Genomic DNA, 18,117 nt, shown 5'->3' on the forward strand with positions numbered 1-18,117 from the left:
TGTGCAGCAGGGACTCCGGTGTTCAGGTGGGAGAAATACAAAAGATCTGCTTAAGTGTTTGCTATTTCCACCTTTCACAGCCCTTCAGGCCTTGAAGGATAGGCTGCTGTGTCCCCAGGTCTCCCCAGCTCCATGGTGTACTGTAGCTACATGCTTTTTGTTTGTTTGTTTCAAATCATTTTAATGGTTTAACAGTTCTAGTATTGGGTCTTGCAGGTATTTTTAGTCCTTTGCTTGCTGCTATGCCTTGGCAATGTAAGGATGTGAGCTGTGTGGTATAATCCCATGTCAGGCTGAGGACAATCATGATGAACGGGTAGCTCATCAAAAGGAGTAATTGTCAGGGCTCAGTGTGTACCAACGGGCCTCATCAGCCTCACCTGGGGCTTCTACTCCACACTCCCTGCCCAAGGGCACAGGAGGCCCATTTAAAGCTCAGCTCTGGGCCCTCAGTTTTTGTCTGGGCTGTGCTGTCCGTGTATGTTGTCCTATCTTTGCTTTCTGGTTTGGTATTAAACTTACCTTGTCCCTGTGGGCCTCCCTGGCTACTGTCACTGGCCCCAGGCCTGGTCTGCAGGCAGCATTCTGGCTGTACCTCGGACCTGTTTCACCACCACAAACTTGTCTGATGATCTGGACTCTTTTTGCCACTATCTTTCTGTCTGCCCACCTCACCTCGACCACGTACTGTAGAACGTGCCCAGGCCAGTGAGTCCCCAGTCCTGCTGGCTCTGTTACTGCAGTTGCCCCCACATGCCTTGAGGAGCCACTAGCCCTCAAGGTAGCCTCACAGTGGTCTTGCTTCCTTCTTCAAGAGCCGCTTAGTTTAAGCTATCTCTATTTAACAGGCTCATTCGCTGAGTTCACTGTAGGGTTAGACAAGTGTTAGTGCCAGCACAAAGGAAGGGCTGGGTACATGCCCTTCAGGAGGAGATAGGAAGGATCAAAACCATCCCTTTTTTTAGCAGCAGATAGACAGTTCAGTTGTGAAGTTCAAGCCACCATCTGGCTTCTGTGGGCTGCCAGATATTCCTGAGGAACATAAGCAAGGAAAGGAGATATTCAGAATATTAACATTTTTATTTTAATGTCAAAGCAAATTGTGAATAGAACATTATGAGGCAGTTTACAGATAATGAAAGGTATTTCTGCAGGATATTGTGTAGCCTGGCAGCTATGCTGTGCTAGAAAATGAAAGATGAGTATGTCTGAAAGCTTTTCAAAGACAGTGCAAATAGTCTTTTTTTTTTTTCTTTCTTTTTTTTTAATGTACCTGCCTCTGTGTGTGCATAGGTACATATTTATAAAAAAGAAATAATACAGTTATCACATAAAGTACCATGTGGACTTTTCCCTTTCCTCTTGGTTTTATTACCTGGTATTCAGGGTTATATATACAGCAGGTTCAACTGCTGCATCTGGTAGCTGGAGACCTGGAATGAGAAAGCGGCTTAGCACTCCAATTGCAGAAGTTCAAGTAACCCCCCAGAGGAGCTACAAGGGCCAAAAAACTGGCATGCGGAAGGTGTGGAGCTGCCAGGTCATGTCCTGGTTCTACAGCTCACAGAGCTGCCACAGAGGGGATCAGCACTACCAAGTTAGTGTGCCCAGCTGTAGTGAGTTTTGAACAGCATAATTGTCAGTGTACCATAGGTACCACAAATTATTACCTAGTATTTCCAAATAATGCTCCTAATTAGTCTAGCTAAGCTTCAATAGCAAAGTTAAAAGACAGATAGCAGAACTGCTGTGAGAGTATGCTGATGACTTTTTGCTAACAGAAGCATTGTTTCACTATGAAACATTAAATCACACACACAAGCACTTACTTTAATGCACTCTACAGAAAATATCCAGTAGCTGGATTTATTTTTTTCCTCCCTGTGAGTACAAGTGTTTCCTGTGAAATGGTAGGACACTGAGCAGGAAAGAAAATAATTACTGCAGTTCATATGGAAAGTGAAACAAATCTGTTAAGTAACTCTACTGTGATCTCTTGCTATCAGTTCGTGTTCTTCCTGAGTCTGCATTAAGAATGACATTGAAAAAGAGCAGTGCTGGTGCATTTTATTTTACTGAATTACAGTAGAATTTACATTTGAGGACCAAAAAGCATAGGGTTTCTCTCAATATCAAAGTGCCAAGTCAATCACAGTTTTGCAAGGGAAGGACTTAAAAGACTGAACTCCCTGGCCATGAGATCTCATGTTTCGTTTTATTAGTCTTGCCAGATGGAGTTCTTCAGGTGGCTGTGGACCCAGGCGCCAGTCTAATAAAATAAAGTTGCAAGATTTCTATTTAAGCAATGTTATCTCACATTGTTGTACTATAAATGCAAGTTTGGCATATTACTCATCAAAATTAAAATAGATCGATCCAAATTTCAATACTGCTTCCTTCCTCTATAGACCCTTTGTACTTTCATGCATTAGCATCTTAGATTATCTTGGTGGGTTGTTTAGCATCAAAGCTGTGTGTTCAAATTACAAAACTGAGGTTATAAAGCTAAAATTCAGCTAGATTCAGCAGGATTGTGGTGCTGACATATTTTAAAATTTTCTTGCCAAGGCTTGCTTACTTCTTCAGTACAGCAGCAATAGGAAAAGCCTACTGTCTGTTTTTGTGGTGTAATTTTCTGAATCTTTTCATCCTTATTTGGCCAGAAGTCGGTTTCAAACTTACGCAAAGCTTTTCACTGTTTCAGGGTGTACCAGATAATCAAATTTTTAATGTGTGGAGACAATGTCTTAGTATGTTTTCAATCTTACCAATTGAATGGGAGGGAATAAAACCCTAAATTGCATTATTCTGGTACCATCTTGTACAGCACACATAATCTAGCAGTATCAACATTCTATGATGCATCACAGTCCAGCTTTTATAAGCACAGGTGGGAGACAGGTGATCTTTTCCTGAATATCCATGATAACAGAAGTAATTACCATTGCAGAGAACCCTACTTCTGTTGCTGTCTGCCTCCAGGCAGTTTACAATGTAAATAGAAGACAAGAGAATGCAGGGGAATACAAATGCATGCGTAAGGAAGGAGAAGATAAAAGTTCAGGAAAGTATTTCTACTAGTCAACAAGTAAGCACAGGAGCAATCTAACAGTTTGATTCAGATGGAGAGAATTTTAAGACAACTTTCCGCAATCTATATATAAGTCTTGGGGCTCCAAAATTTTCCATGATGCAGGTATGATTTACTAGCTCCAGCAACACATATTGAAATGTCATAAGTCCTTCAGCCTGGAGAAGTGCGTACCTAGATAAAAGCATTACAAATCACTCCTAAGCTATGTGGGAAGCTTTTCAACATCCTGCTCATTCTGGATTGTTTTCATGCAGTTAATGGCCTGCCCTTGAGCACGCAGAAAGAACAACTCTGTGAATCCATATATAGATCGAGGCCTGGGAAGCACAGTAAAGTGTGAGGAACAAGAAAAAACAAAAGGAAGTAAAAGTTGCAGGGATGAAGGAATTTTGGAAATGCTCAGGAGGGCTGAGAATCAATTTGATCTTGCCCAGGTCAGCATATGGCAATGTAGATTGGTATAAACTGAATTTAAAAGACAGGTTAATATCCAGTACATCACAGTAAACATCCCTTAAGCCCAAGGAAAGCTGACAATAAAAGCTAGAGAATCAGCTAAGGAAAATCAGGTCTACGTTATTCATTAGACAATATTCACTTTATTGTAAGTATTCATTACAAAGTGCATTGCTGAATCATTTATCCATCATGTTCTGAGTATTTTAATATAAATAAGTTTTTCCAATGGTTGGTGGAATACTACAGAGAGCTAATAAAGAAAATGTTTTATCTGCCCTGATATAAGATGTATGTAGCTTTCTTCCAGGAAGGGCCACAAGCCAAATTATAGTGTTACTGGTTGATTTTGGCATAGCTATAGCAACAGCCATATGGGAGGCATGTAATTTCATGGAACTGCACATGGTGAAGTCATGGCAAATTACCAGGATCTCATTTGATGTGGCTGCTCTCCCAGAGTTCTGACTTAGATCAACTAAAACCATTAACATTCAAAATACAATTAGTCCAACCTTTTATTTTTTTAAAAATAACAAATGGAAAAAAACAAACCGTGATTCTTTGTACACTGAAACAAATATGTAAGGAGAGAGAGAAGCTTATGAACTGGGGCTTGCTTATATCCTTGGACTATTACAATGATAACACCACTATTGCCCATTATATTTGCTAGGAATAACAGCAAAATTTGTATCAAAAGATAAATCTAGAAAAAACATAAAGGAAGAATTTGACTGAGAATGTGATGACTTAAGTAGGAACTGGATGTTCTGGGCAGAGGCAAAAATCTGCAAAAGTCATGCTGTCCGGAGAAACACTGCATTGGTAGTTACAGCTTGCTTTACCATTCAGAAGCATTTATCTTTATGCTGCTATTCTGTGCTTTCTCATAGCAAATACATCTTGTTCCTTTATAAAGCTTCTGTAAGTGAATTAACAGCATGATGGCAGCAGGATTCCTACAAGAGCAAAGCAGGATACAAACCTCTGCCTTCATGTTGTATCTATACTGCACAGGCTCTATGTCATCACACCTGGGAGCCAAGTAATCATAATACATAGCTTGGCCATAGTCCGAAAATCTGTGCTTTCTCGTGTAATAGAAACATTATTATGTGTTCTCAGTTGTACCTAGTTACTTCCTTGGCTGGAACAAATGTGTATTGCTACCTTTTTTGTATGACTTACTATACACTTCAACAGAACTGAGAACCTAAATCAATCACAGCCGTATCTGACCTGCCTTAGTGGTTGTACTTTAGGCATCAACTTTCATGTTCACCATGTCATAAAACATTAATTTGAGTAAAACCTGTGATAACTTGCAAACATATGTAAAACCACCTTTTCTAATTTAGTGATCTTTTATTTTTTATTCAGAGATGTCATCCCTGTGCTAAATCAAATCAGTATGTCGCTGGTTTGCAGTTTAGCAGCCATTGCAGGTAGTATCTGTAACCGATGAGGCTTCCAGCAGAGCACAAGAAGCTCACTGGGATAAAACCAAGCCTTAAAAAAGTGGCAAGTATAAGAGCAAGGTAAGTGCCGATGTTTAGAACAGAGGATCAAGATGATCCAAGAGGGTCATTTCACAAAAGTAGTAGCATGAAGAGTTGTAGAGCAAGCAGTGGCACCACGGATTTTTGAGCTATTCAAACATTTGAAACTGTGAGCAATTGAATTCATGACAGGTAAACAAATTCATTTCTGTTCTGAGACACTTGTTGTTACCAACTTATGAGAGGGTTTTGCTGCAAATATTTGAACCATCATTCTAAATGGCTTTTCATAAGAGGGTTGTTTAGAAACACTTGTATTGTACCTTTTTGGGGTTTTCCTTGTTCTGTGACTTTTTAAAAAAATATATTCTCTTCAGTTGATCCAAACAGTTGACTCCTCAGATTAGCTTTTAGAAGGCAATGTATGTTAAAAGCTACTGTATCACAGCTATGGTCATTGTGCGTTCTTACTCTTACTGTGCTTGAAGATAATGCAGGGAGGAGAGGAGAACTAGAATTGGAACTCAAACAGACAGATGTCCTCTGGATGCAGCAGTGTACTGCTTGAAAATGGTACCAGTCTTTCCAGTCAGCTGGATATTATATGGCAGAATCATGTATAAGCGCTCCCTAATTGTCTCTAGATAAAATGAGACATAACTAAAAATATCCTCTCTGATGGTTTAAATAATTTGGCTGCCTTCTTTCTAGCAGGATAAGGAATGTTCCCTCCAGCAGAATAAGGAATGCTCTCTCCAGCAGAGCAGGGAGATAGCAATGTACAGCTCGTGCAGTGCCTTTTTCAATTATCACAGCTATCTGGAGCCCAAGTTTCTTGTTAAGATGTGTGATTTATTTAGAAACAATGAAAAGTAATAGTCAAGATAGTCAACAGTGGAATCACTTAAAAAATACTGTGTTCCTTAATAAATAAATAAAAAAATAAATCTATTTTTAGTGACACTGCTGCATGTATAAAAAACGCAAAAAAAATTCACAGCACTATTTCTGAATGCTGGGTACCTCCATATTGGGTTTATTCAGTCTGTTTGGTAACATACAGAGAAAGAAACTGTTAACTCGTTTCTGTAAAGTTGAGGGGTTTTGCTTGTCATGCTGAAGGACTGTAGGAAATTTTCCTGAGATAATACCATAATGGTTCATCAAAAAGTATAAAAGCTGATTTGCAACTCTACAGTGCTGCGTCAGCCACTGTAAGGATTATATAGGTGTCTTTGAAGAAGACCACAGTCAATTTGTAAGAACGTGCTCTTCACATGTCTAGTACCAGAAATATATCAAAATTAATAGAAATAGCGTATCCAAGTGTTTCACTCACTCTACCACTTAGAAAGCTGTACTAAAAGCAAACACTGGCAAATTATGCTAATGAATATCTAAGTTGAGCAAAATCTTATAGACAAACATATTACATGAATTACCTTAGCCCTCATTGTAAGAATAGGGGCATTAAACTACCTATTTAGAGCGCTGCATGCCTTTTCAAGTTGTTGTGCCATCCTAACAAGCCAACCAACTTGGCCTTTAAGGACATTATTTTGAAACCTTACTGTTTGAAAATGCACGGGCAAAGCCCAAAATCAGTACTGCTCTCAGTGCAATTTCTCATCTGATAAACTTTCATTTTTGGTGCAGTTTAAGAGCATCTGCACTGAAGACAGAATAGGTACTTGTTAACGTTACAAAATGTGAAAAACAGAAACTTTCCCTCCTGTATTTCCCTGCAGAATAACTTCCAGTTTAAGCCATTTGCATATTCTATATATAGAACCTATAAATACATTGTATGTCTCCCATGCTAATACTGTAAGAATCAATGTGGGACATTTGTTCCTTTGCTTTAAGCCTTTCTCTTATGAGAATACCTGACTTAGCTTGACTATTATGCATGCCCAGCGAGAGATCAGTTAACTATTACCATATTGGGCAATTCTGCAATTCACTTTGAATAGTACCTTATGTTGCAATGAGCCTCAATGAATCATTGTGATTATTCATACAGGAATGTGCAAAAGCACAAATATAAAAATCTGTTCCGTGTTCTCCTGAACATACAGTGTCAGAATACATGTAATTCCAACTGTTTAGCCTTGTGCTGGGAAAACTGCCTGACTTGACCTTTAGAAAGTTGCTTTTATGAGAATAGTCAGTGTAAGTAAAAATCACATAAAACTCTGTTAAGGCCTGTTTGGATTTTTGGATTACATCTCCAGACAGAACAGGTACTCATGCTCACACATGCATTTCTGCTAGCTATGGTATTCAAATGACTCTCTACTTGTCAACATGCATGCAGGTTACACATGCAGTCCCCCCCAACATATGATTTTTCTCAGTGGCAGTAATTCTGTAATTCAGAACACCTTTGAAAGGTTTACTTTCCATTTACTTTTTGTTTTGCTTGGATAGGCTTCCAAATGTTTTTTTAAATTGTCTTTTTTAAACAATTATGATCACTATTATTCATCTACTGAAAATAATTGTGATAGCAATTCAGTAAATTTCAGTCTGAGAAATCCCATTGCCAATTAAGATTCCTGTTTTCTTCACTGTTATAAATCATCAGAGTAAAGAGACTGAAATAAGTAATGACAAGTTCCCTAAACGAGTTGTTTTACTAGTCTGTAATCTTATTACTAGCTAATATTTGCAAGTAATGTTCAGTAGGAAGCAGAAAAAGCTCTCAATTCTAGTTCATTTTCTACAGCTATTAAAAGCTACATTGCAAAAATATTTGCGGGTTTTGCGGGTTTTGCTTCTAATACATCTGCAGTGTAACATTTTTCCTGTAAGTACTGGTAGTTTTCATAGTAATCAGCATAAATTCTATTCAAAATACTACCTTTTAAAGCTCTGAAGTTTCTTAGAGCCTTGTCATAAGGTAAAACAGTTAAGAAAACAGCTGCACAACAGCTCAGCAAGGATAAAGAATAGGAAATGTTTGTAAATACACAAAAGAGGAGTGAGAACAAAATCAAAATTGTAACTATCGCAGTCTAATTCATAATATATCCAAATTTTGATGTTTTCACTTCATCATCTCAAGAATTGGCTCAGAAGCAGGAGAAAGCGATGAGGATAGTCGAGCAATAAAACCATTCCCTCAGTCACCACTGGCTTCATGCAAAGTGGGACTTAGGATGGGAGGACACTTCAAGGGCAGTTTAGGACAACTGTAATACACGTTAAATCTCAAATAGTGCAAAGAAGGTGAAGTGGAACAACAAATACAAGTTATGTGATAAGATTATTAACCATTGGCCTAAACCCAAGCAAAACAAAACATTTTCTTTTACCTAAACAAGTAAATTCCTAAATAAATCCTTAACAGCTAATGTTTTACAGTATAACTGGGCTCACAGAAGGGATCAGCCAAGCTCACAGGTCCATCAAGACCTATTAAATATATTGGCTGAATTACAGGCTTCCAGATAAGGATGCTGTAAGCCATTTATTTCTAAAAACTACAAGGATGTGCCATGGAAACAACTACTCTGTAAGTGCCTTTTTTCCAGTACCCTTTTCCCAGGCATCCATTACAAGTCATCAGGCAGACACAATTCTGAGCTAGATAGACTTCTGGTCTAAGCCAGAGGAAGAGGGGGAAACACTGCTGCCATGCATCCTATGCCAAGTCTAGTCCTGAACACTTCAGAAGGATGTATCCTTCCCCTAAGGAGGAAAGAAGCCGATCAAAACTGACTTTGTCAGTTTAAATTTTAATACATTTTCTTCTGCTGCTTTGTCTTGCTTATCAACATGAAGATCTTGTTCATCAAATATCTGATCCAAATGCTTCTGAAGGAAGCATGTGTCTAAAATAAGTAGATTCAAGTCCTTTGTAAAGATCTGTTATGAGACCTACCGAGTATTGAATTTCCTTCTTGGGATCTGATCTATTTCATCCAACTCAGCTATTATGTTCTCATAAGTAAAACATACATGAGCAGAAACCAAATTCACATTTTCTTTATAAGTACAATTTAGCAGGTCTGTAAAATAAAATTGAGGATGTTTTCTCTTATGAAAATATTACAGTGCTGCTGGGAAATAAATACAATTTTGCTTTCCCTATAAAATAGCTATTTATGTAATGAAAATATTCACAGCAAGAAAAATAAATATGCAATATGTGTATATTTGCAAGATACATAGTTTTATTATATGTGATTGCTGAAACGCTAATTCCTAAAAAAGGAACAGTAAAAAAAGGAAAAAAAAGGGAAATTGTTCTTATAATAGTTTCTTTCAGAGAAGACACAAAAACATCATGAACTTCTACAATAGGAAACAAATTACTTAGTCAAGAGCTAAAAATACAGAAGTCCTATGATACTTCTAAGTGTAAAAAGTACAAACTTCTGGGCTTCTGACAATGCTGACCCATTTTTCTTCAAATGCCTCAGGAACTACAACCTAAGTGCTTCATCCTGTGATGAAGAGAAGCCTGGCACTCCCCCTTAAGAACTGCAGTTTTCTCCTGTTTGCCTGCCTCTGTCAAAACATTTGAAATCAAAACATTAACGAGTTGGATTTAGCTGTGTTGCCACATTGAGATGCAAACTACCTAGCCTCATAAAAGATAGAGAAGAAAATTCACATACAAGAGAAGACATGTGGAGCTACACTCAGAAAGACGGTTTCAAGGTTTCAATTCACAGTTGGGATTTCATATGCTTTCCACTGTCAAAGGAGATTAAAGGAAAAAAGATACAAAATCTGTGCATCTCCAGATATTTTGCCATCCCTAGCACCAGCTACTGCCACTCACTGTGGGACAGCACTTGCCAGGGGCAGCAAACCAAGCTGAGCTTTATTGTGCTAGCTTTCAAAGGTTAATTCCCCTTTTCCAGAGCTTTTCTATCACTGTGTGAGCACGTAAGGCAGAAGAGGCTGCGAATCTGCTCCTTCCCTTTTGTCTTATACTCGCTGTTCACTAGAAGACACACAGCTTTTTTTAATATAAAACATTCAGCCCATTTTAATATAAATTATGCATATTTTCCAAGATACCATTTAGTAAAAGCACTATTAGCTATAAAAAATGTTATGTGTAGTTTCTCTGTCAAGAGTACTGTAGTCATAACTCTTTAGTTATCTTCTTGGGTTTTGCTGCTTATTAATAACTGACCTTGGATAAGCCATGCATGTTTACTGAGTCCCAGTATAAATACTTAGGAGCAAAGATGTGCAAGACCAAAGAAAATTAGATGCTGTCAGATGCATTACATTTTTGTATTTACATTTTATATAATTTTCAGCTCCTCCAAATTCCACAGGAAATGCCATTTCAAGAGGACTGCTATTTTCCTGCAGTTATGTCTAAGAAATACATTTTACCCAGAATCTCTTTCCAAAACTGTAAAGTCAAAGTTTCATGTAAAAGCACTGTATTGCATGTTTTGGCAAATTTGGCTTCAAGGCAGAAGGTAGTGAGGACAGAAGCATAGTAGATCTATACAGTATAGTTTATATACAGAATACATCAAAAAAAGACAGTTTGAACCAAGAGCATAATTCACTGAATTTTCTTGTGCCATTTTGACTATAAATGCTTCAGGGCAGGGATGGTATCTTACTACTTCTCACAACCAGTTTTATGAAGAATCGAGCTTGTTGCATGTCTCTTAGTGCTACTATATGCAAACAAAAATACAGCTATATTAAGAAAGGAAGGCTCACAAAAACCCCCACCAAACTAGTTTCAGGCTAAAAGTTTTTAAAAGGTTTTTCTTCTTAAGAAGTTTGTTTTATTTCTATACAGGAAATAATTCAAGTCCAACAGTAACACTTACCCAGACAGGTGATAGCAAGAGATTTTTTTATGAGAGATAACGGATCTCTTCAATAACTTTTAGGAAGGGTGAAATATCTTGTTTTATTTCAAGAGTTTGTATGTGTGAATAACACAAATTAATTTCACAGCTCTATCATATGTATCACCAAATTACAATTAAATATCATTTACCTTTTCACTCATCTGTATACATTGCTTTCTATTATTTCCTAGCAGGTTTCACTCTAAAATTCCCAAAATACATCATAGTTGAATTCTGCAAAATGATGCATTTGTGTTAGCAGGTGAATACTGAATAATCTGCAACACATTACATACACCATTGGTTATCTTTAGGTTGGCATTGTGAGCTCAATTCTTAAATACAAATCAACATTGACTACAAAGAAGTAATGTGGACTACAAAACCAACACAAACAAGACCAGAACCTGATTCTGCAATTTCATCTAAGCCTAGATGAATTTATTTTAATCACTATTTTTTGGGTAGATTTTAAGTTTTCCTAGTATTTCCTTTTACAGCTTGGTTAGTCTGAAACTTATGCATCTCAAAATTAAATTTAAGGTAACTGTGCTTTAATGTAGCTTACACAATTTCACTTTTGTAATTATATTAGAAGTGTGTTGATAGTGAAACAAACACCTATGTTGAGAATATAATTAGCTGCCACCACTTCCTTCCTGGTCGTGTGAGATTTTGTGCGGCAGTGTGAAGATGAGGGGAACTATGAAACAAAGTTTCCACCATCTCAGGACACTTCGGGTCATTTCTGAAGGGTCTTGCTCACTTGGTTTGTTCTTTGTTCCCTCTTTTTGACAGACTAGCCGCAAGCTCCATCCCACTTCTCCATCTCTAGTTCCCCAGTTCGTGCTCTCTTCCTCTGCCTTCTCTGCTCCTCCACCTTTTGGTTTCTTTCTGGTTTTGACCTGCTTATCTCCCTGCTTCGAAAAAGGCTGTGTAAGTGCTGCGTCCTGGCTGGGCTGTGCGAAGGAGCTCTCCGTCCGAGCCAGGTGGTCAGCCTAGGGGGGGCGGCCGGCAGCGCTGCGCGGGGGCCGCGGCACAACCGCCCAGCCGCAGGGGGTGAAGCGAGCACAACGCCGGGTTAATACACTTTTACCCAGCCCAGTGGTGGCTTTTCGCCTTCGTAAGGCGCCGGGATACCGCGTTCCTCGGGCTCGCCGGTCAGGAAGGCACCGGCCGCCCCCCGCCAGCTCTGGGCGGGACCCCGGCCTCCAGCCCAGCACCGTACCGCCCTGTGCCTCCAAGCAAGCCGTGCAGTAAGGCTAGGGGCCCGCCTCCCCGGCGCTGGCGGCGGCCAGCAACACCGCGGCACGGGCACCAGCACCGCAGGCCCCTTACGCGCCGAGACCTTTGGGCTCCGCGTCCCAACCGCCAGGCGGGGTGGGGAGGGGGCGGGGGCAGGGCGCCCCCCCCCCACCTGCCCCTTCAGCCGCCCACCGCGCCAGGCCGCGCCGCGGGAACCCCCGCCCGGGGGCTGGGGCCGGCAGGGGTGGCGAGCGGCTGGCCGAGCGGCTCGATGGGGCCGGCCTGCGGGCGGGGCGGGGCCGGCGCTCGCTCGTTCGCAACCTCGGGGATGGATTCTCGGCGCGCGGCGTCGCTGCCGCCGCTCGCGCACACCACCATCTTAGAGGGCGGGCGGGAGGGAGGGGAGGGAAGCGGGCGGTGCTGCCGCCGGACGGAGCTCCGGGCCCCTTCGCGGCCTCAGGTACCGCCGCTGTCGCGGGGACGGGGCTGCGGCGAGCCCCCAGCGGCCGTGCGAGGCGGGAGGCGGGCTCCGCGGCGGCTGCCCCCTCAGCCCCGCCGTGCCTGACAGTTGTCGCCGGGCGTGTCGCGGGGAAGAGGCCTCGCCCGCCCCGGCCCCGGCCCGCGGGGCTGAGGGGTGCGACACCGGGCCCCGCCTCGCGTCGGGCGGGGAGCTGAGTCCCCTCACGTCGCGCGTGGGCGGGTGGGCCGCGCCGCGCCGTGCCGTGCGGTAGCGGCGCGCCCGTGTGTGCCGCCCGTGTCCCGCCGGCGTCCGGCGGTGGTCGGAGGCAGCGGGTGTCGCCCGCTTCCCCGCCGCCCGCCGGACCTCGGCCCCATCCTACGCACGGCTGTGCCCGCGGTCCTGGAGAAAGCGCTTTCCTTCCCCCGCCGCATTCAGCCGCGGGTGCCCGCCCTGCCCGGGAAGGGGGGCGTGTGTGGAGGGGTTGGGCTCCCCGGGCCGAGCTGGCGGGTGACAGCGCTCTGCCGTGCCTCGCCCGAGGTGCGAGGGGTTCGCGCTCCCCCTGCGCTCCCCAGTGTTTGGTTAGGTGCGAGCGCAGGACGGATACTCATCCTTCCTCCTCTGTGATCCCCAGAGCTTCAGCCGTGTTTCTTTCTCCTCGGGCAGCCACGTTTTCCTGAGTGTGTTAAGGAGATTTCCTCCTTTCCTTCTTTTTTTTTTTGTTTGTTTGTTTGTTTTTGTTTTGTTCCTTCTACATTTCCCCAAAGATACCCGTCGCAGGAAGGAAGGAGACCCCATTCACTCTGAAAGCAAGTTTCTGAGTGAGGTGATTTTGCCGATTTCTAGCATGCCTGGAAGGCTTAGCTTTCAGATGCAAGAGTAGTTTTGAAGGCTGCTGTGCTTGTTCTTATCAGAGATCTGTGGCAGTTCCACCCTGTGACAAAGCGTGATATGTTTAGATCTTGCAGTAGATGAGATTAGATGGGTAGCATGTCAAATGGATGTCGTTTGTAGTTCTTAGCTAATATTAAATATATAGCTACTGGTGACTAAGAAATTGCTCCGTACATGGTGACACTTAAAGAGGCCTTCACAGACTAGCATGAAGTTTTTTCTTCTAATGTTATTGGAAGACCATAAGGAGGAGGGTGGTGCCATTTCCACTTCTCAACTTTCATTCTGCTAACCTAAAACTCTGTTTCTGACGCGATGTGGTCACAGAAGTTTATGTCCAATGGAGCCGTAGTCACGCTGAGATGCTGTACGAATGGAACAGAAGTATGTGGTTAAATACTCTGGTAGCTGGTAAAGACTCTGAAGTATGCAATAGATTAATATTCTGCATTACTACTTTTATATAAGAAAACTTGTCTGAAACTTTGTTTCATGAATTCTGAGTAAGTGCTGAATAGGAAACTTTGAAGTGTTCCTTACGGAGATCCAGCTGTGCCCTGACGGTTTGATACTGTTACATTGTACACTGCCACATTCCTAAAACATCTCTTTATGTTAAGCTAAATTATCTTATTTTGGTGCTAAAATTAATGTGTTTTCTATGCAAATTTAGATCTTTTATAACTTTTTATTTTCTAGGAGCAGTGATCTCTACTTGCAGTACTCGGTACTGAAATGAAAAACTTGGCTTTTGTTTCTTTTTTGGGGTCATTTGCTTCACTAGATTCTACAGGAAACTTTCCTTGAGTAAAAATTACAGGGCTGTAGTGAGTCTGCTTGTCATGTAATTGCATAACACTCACCTTTCCATCTCTTCTGAAGATTCTTGCTTTTGCTTTTGTATGTGATACCCCTTAGAAGTTGAGTAGAGGTTAGAGTTGTCTTTAAACTAATGTTGCTTTCATGTACATTTCCAGATTTAGAAGAATGGGTGTAAAATGTCTGTCAGTTTCACCTTTTCTCTAGTTGAGTCAAAGTAGTGTCTCTGTTTATCTTATCTTGAAAGTAATCAAATAAGACATGAAAATCACCTGATGACAGTACATGTTAAAGGGAGGGGGTTGCATCCCAGAACTTGTATTATTGGAACAGCTGGTATAACTGGAAAAACTAAACCCATTTCTTCTGTGTGCAAACCTTATCTTGGTATGTTGTCTTTCAAATTGTATGTGAAATAATCTTAAGTAAATACAAGGAAGAATTTCAAGTTGCTTTGCTTGCATGATGGTTTGTGACTGAGCTGCTGTTCTGGATCTCTTGTTCTTGTTATTATGTACTTTTTTTTTTGAGTGGGGTGGGGTGGGATGGGATGATGTTTTCTTTTAGATCAGCTAGAAGTGATGCTCCTGTTTTGTAATGATCTGGCAGTTCTTTTACTTATAATGTTCTCTTCCCTGACTGTCAATATAGTACAAAGCTCTTTCATGTTTTGTGAACTTCGTATGAGTTTCTCTTTTAGGGTGGGACTTTTAATACGAAAGAAGTGATGATCTGCACAGAGAAACATATAGTGATGTAGGAATAAGATTGTGCGTCAAGTATCCATGATGGAGTTATACATCCTGTTCTTAGAAGTTACTTACTGCGTGTTCAGAACAGTAGAGCTGGACAGGCTATTGAGCCTTTTGGCTTTAGTGTAGTAACTATGTGGACTTAGATTGTAGACTACATAGTAAGACCATTTCTTACCTTTTTTGTGTGTAATAAAGTATTGACTCAGCTTAAGTGACCGAGGATACTGTAACATTTTAAAACCAAAATAATGTTACGACAAGGAAAGTTAAGTATATTTTTTCATGTTTTTTTGCAGATTTTCATGTAACTGGCTGAAAGATGGTTCCACAAGATGACAGCATCAACTCTAACACTGTTAAAATGGTAAATGAAATAAAAGAAAAAGACTTAATATTATCTCCATGCTATTTGCTGAAAATTATAATGATATTAAGAAATGCCTTTTAAAGAATATTCATTCAAATGTCAAATTTCAACTGGTATACTTAAAGTTACACCATGTGGAAAGCATATTTATTTCCTAATAATGAAACAAACAAATATGTAGCAAACATATGCTGAAGTTTCTATTGTATTTAATAGAGTAGAATACGGTATTTACTTCTAAACCATCATTTCTATTTCAGCCTAAACATCTTCTGGTGGCTTAAATTTATCCTAATTCTGTGCATATGATGAATGAAACATTTTGTAAGGATAAAGGCATGTTCTCAGAAGTGTCTGTACAGTTTTCATTTTAGGTGTCAGATGCTATATTAATATGCTAAACTTTTATCTTTGTCCTAAAATGGGTTGATTATTGGTAATAAGCATTGAACAGGGTTCTGTGTAATCAGCTCCAGTCAGGACTACAGCCCACAGCAGATCTTGCATGCTGATAGAGGGTAGGATATATGCCCTGCGTAATAACTGAATTTAGGTACAAGTTCTGTAGCTGGTTACTTGAATATAATTATATGGATTAAGTAGGAGCTGAAAGCAAGCAACTAAATAGTATCTTTCCCTTAATGATACTTGGTTTACTGTGCACGAAGAGAAGAATTTTTAAGAATCTCTTTTGCTTTCTATGTATTTTTTTTATTGCTATATTCTCAGTTCTTTTGGGTGCATAAATTAGGCACACACAAACTGAGCTTTGTATGGATAGAAGCCTTCTGGTTTAAGTCTTGGTTATCTGAGATACTGATCTTAATTAAGTTGGTAGTGTAAGAAAAATACGACCAGCAGATATTGTTTGTATGTGAGGGCGCTGAACTAAGTAGGAGTTCAGGATCAACAGTGAGCATAGGCTTTGTATAGAAGATGGATAACCACATGCATGTGTCTTAAAACTACATCTTCAAATTATTATTTTTTTTAACCAGCTGCAGTCATTTGGTAAACTGTGGTAAAGAGCTTGAACTTGCTGGATGCTAAGCAGTGTGTAAATCTTGACGAGTTCAGTGGGGGCTGAATCATAGGCTTCTGTGGTCCCTCTTTATAGTCTACCTCTTAATCTAATTTGCAGTAGCTGAAAAGCATCAGTTTAAGTTTTGCCTCCTAGTCACAGTTTATAAACATTCAGTCATGGTTGACAGGTAATCAAAGGCAACATTTAGGGTAAACATTTCATTTTGCCCTTACCGCTACCTCTGTTCTGCACACAAATATGTGACTTGTTAATACAGGGTACGACTCCTGTTGATACAGGATATCCCTAAAGCAGAGCTTAACAAGGTTTCGTATGAATAAGAAAAGAAAAAAAATCCAGTTCTTCCAAACAATAAAACTTACAGCTTTATTATTCTTGGTTGTCAGTTCCAGTTTTGTTGTGCCTTCTTTTGGAGTGCCGCATACTTGCCAACATCTGGATTCGCAAATAGTTGCAGATTAGATGCGCCTCCGGTTGGTTTAGTATAATATTTTTTCCAAAGGCCCTTATGTATGATGTTTCTTTCCTTATGTTACAATTTAAAAGTGGGTTTTATTGAATGCCTTTATAGGATCTGAGTTTAAATTTAAAAAAAGTTTTATGTAAGTTTTTTGTTGGTTTGGTGGGTGTTGTTTTTTTTTTTTATATACAGTAATAATACATGGATCAAATTAAGTAAAGATACTGGGCTTCCACAAGAAGTAACATGGCGATGTCTTACCTTTCTAGATTATTTTAAGGACAAGAAGCCTATATGCTCTTCCACTACCTTCCTAATTCTAATACTTAAATTCTTTGCCTAAGAATGTAGGCTTAAGAAATAGGGCCTTTCTCTGCCTAGCTCAAAAAATGAGAACTTAACATCATCGGGTTCTTCTTCCTCATGTGAACCTCTTATATCCATTTAATAAGAAAGGGATCATGTTCTTTGAAATAACAAAAATAGTGAATGATCCTGTTGCCCTGTAATTCAGTGCTGTCCTGCTAGTATTTGTTATGTGGACTGATTCTTCAGATTCTGTTATCTGTATGCCCCTAACATTTACGACTTGGGCTGTGGCAGATACTTGTGGAACTCAAGATTTTAGAAGATGTTTTGCAAAGATAAGTGCATAATATATACACACACAGAGTTTTTTAAACTTCGGTTGGTTTTGTTTGTGTTTTTTTTCTTTTTAGGAGACTATCTTCACTTTGACATGATGTGTGAAGTTTGTTAGTCAGCATTTTTTGTTTGTTTTTTACAGTTATTGTGAAAGGTATGTATAAGAAAAATCCTGTTCTTTGTGTTCATTTTTATCAGAGCATATTACCATCAATGTACAGAAACCAAATGCAAAGAAATATGTGAAATTGTGTTTCATTACAAGTTCATGAATACGGGTGTTTTGTTAATAAGTGTTTTATTTGTCAGTAAGTGTTTAGATAGTTTATATCTTTGCATTCTGTGTGAAGTTTTACAGGTTTTAATTCTGTCTTAAGACTTACAGTGTGGGTTTCAACAGGGTTTTGTTTTTCTGCTGAACATTACAGGCATTTTGGTATTGCTGCTTTGTAATTTTTTAGTCAGCTACTAGCTTGAAGGTGCATCGTGCTGCATGATGAAGACTTTGTAGTCACCCTTCTTTGTTAAGCTTTTTTTC

At 40.2% G+C, this 18,117-nt stretch overlaps 1 protein-coding gene across 8 annotated transcripts in view; it reads left to right on the plus strand.

The window, feature by feature from the left end:
• The first annotated feature begins 11,332 nt into the window (after positions 1-11,332).
• The window catches only part of SLC35F5 (solute carrier family 35 member F5), a 39,379-nt gene continuing 32,594 nt past the window's right edge, over positions 11,333-18,117 (plus strand). For 2 of the 8 annotated variants that reach the window (XM_055718328.1, XM_055718329.1), the window contains exons 1-3: positions 12,532-12,597; positions 15,359-15,426; positions 17,654-17,733. The gene's annotated coding sequence lies outside the window, so the exon portion shown is untranslated. Of the gene's footprint in view, positions 11,829-11,862; positions 11,882-12,531; positions 12,598-12,659; positions 13,421-13,463; positions 13,873-14,187; positions 14,316-14,367; positions 14,695-15,358; positions 15,427-17,653; positions 17,734-18,117 lie in introns of those variants that run through there. The other 6 variants (XM_027815233.2, XM_055718330.1, XM_055718331.1 and 3 more) reach the window with 6 other exon arrangements.

This window comes from Falco cherrug, chromosome 8, assembly GCF_023634085.1.
Source record: "Falco cherrug isolate bFalChe1 chromosome 8, bFalChe1.pri, whole genome shotgun sequence".
Lineage (NCBI taxonomy): Eukaryota > Metazoa > Chordata > Aves > Falconiformes > Falconidae > Falco > Falco cherrug.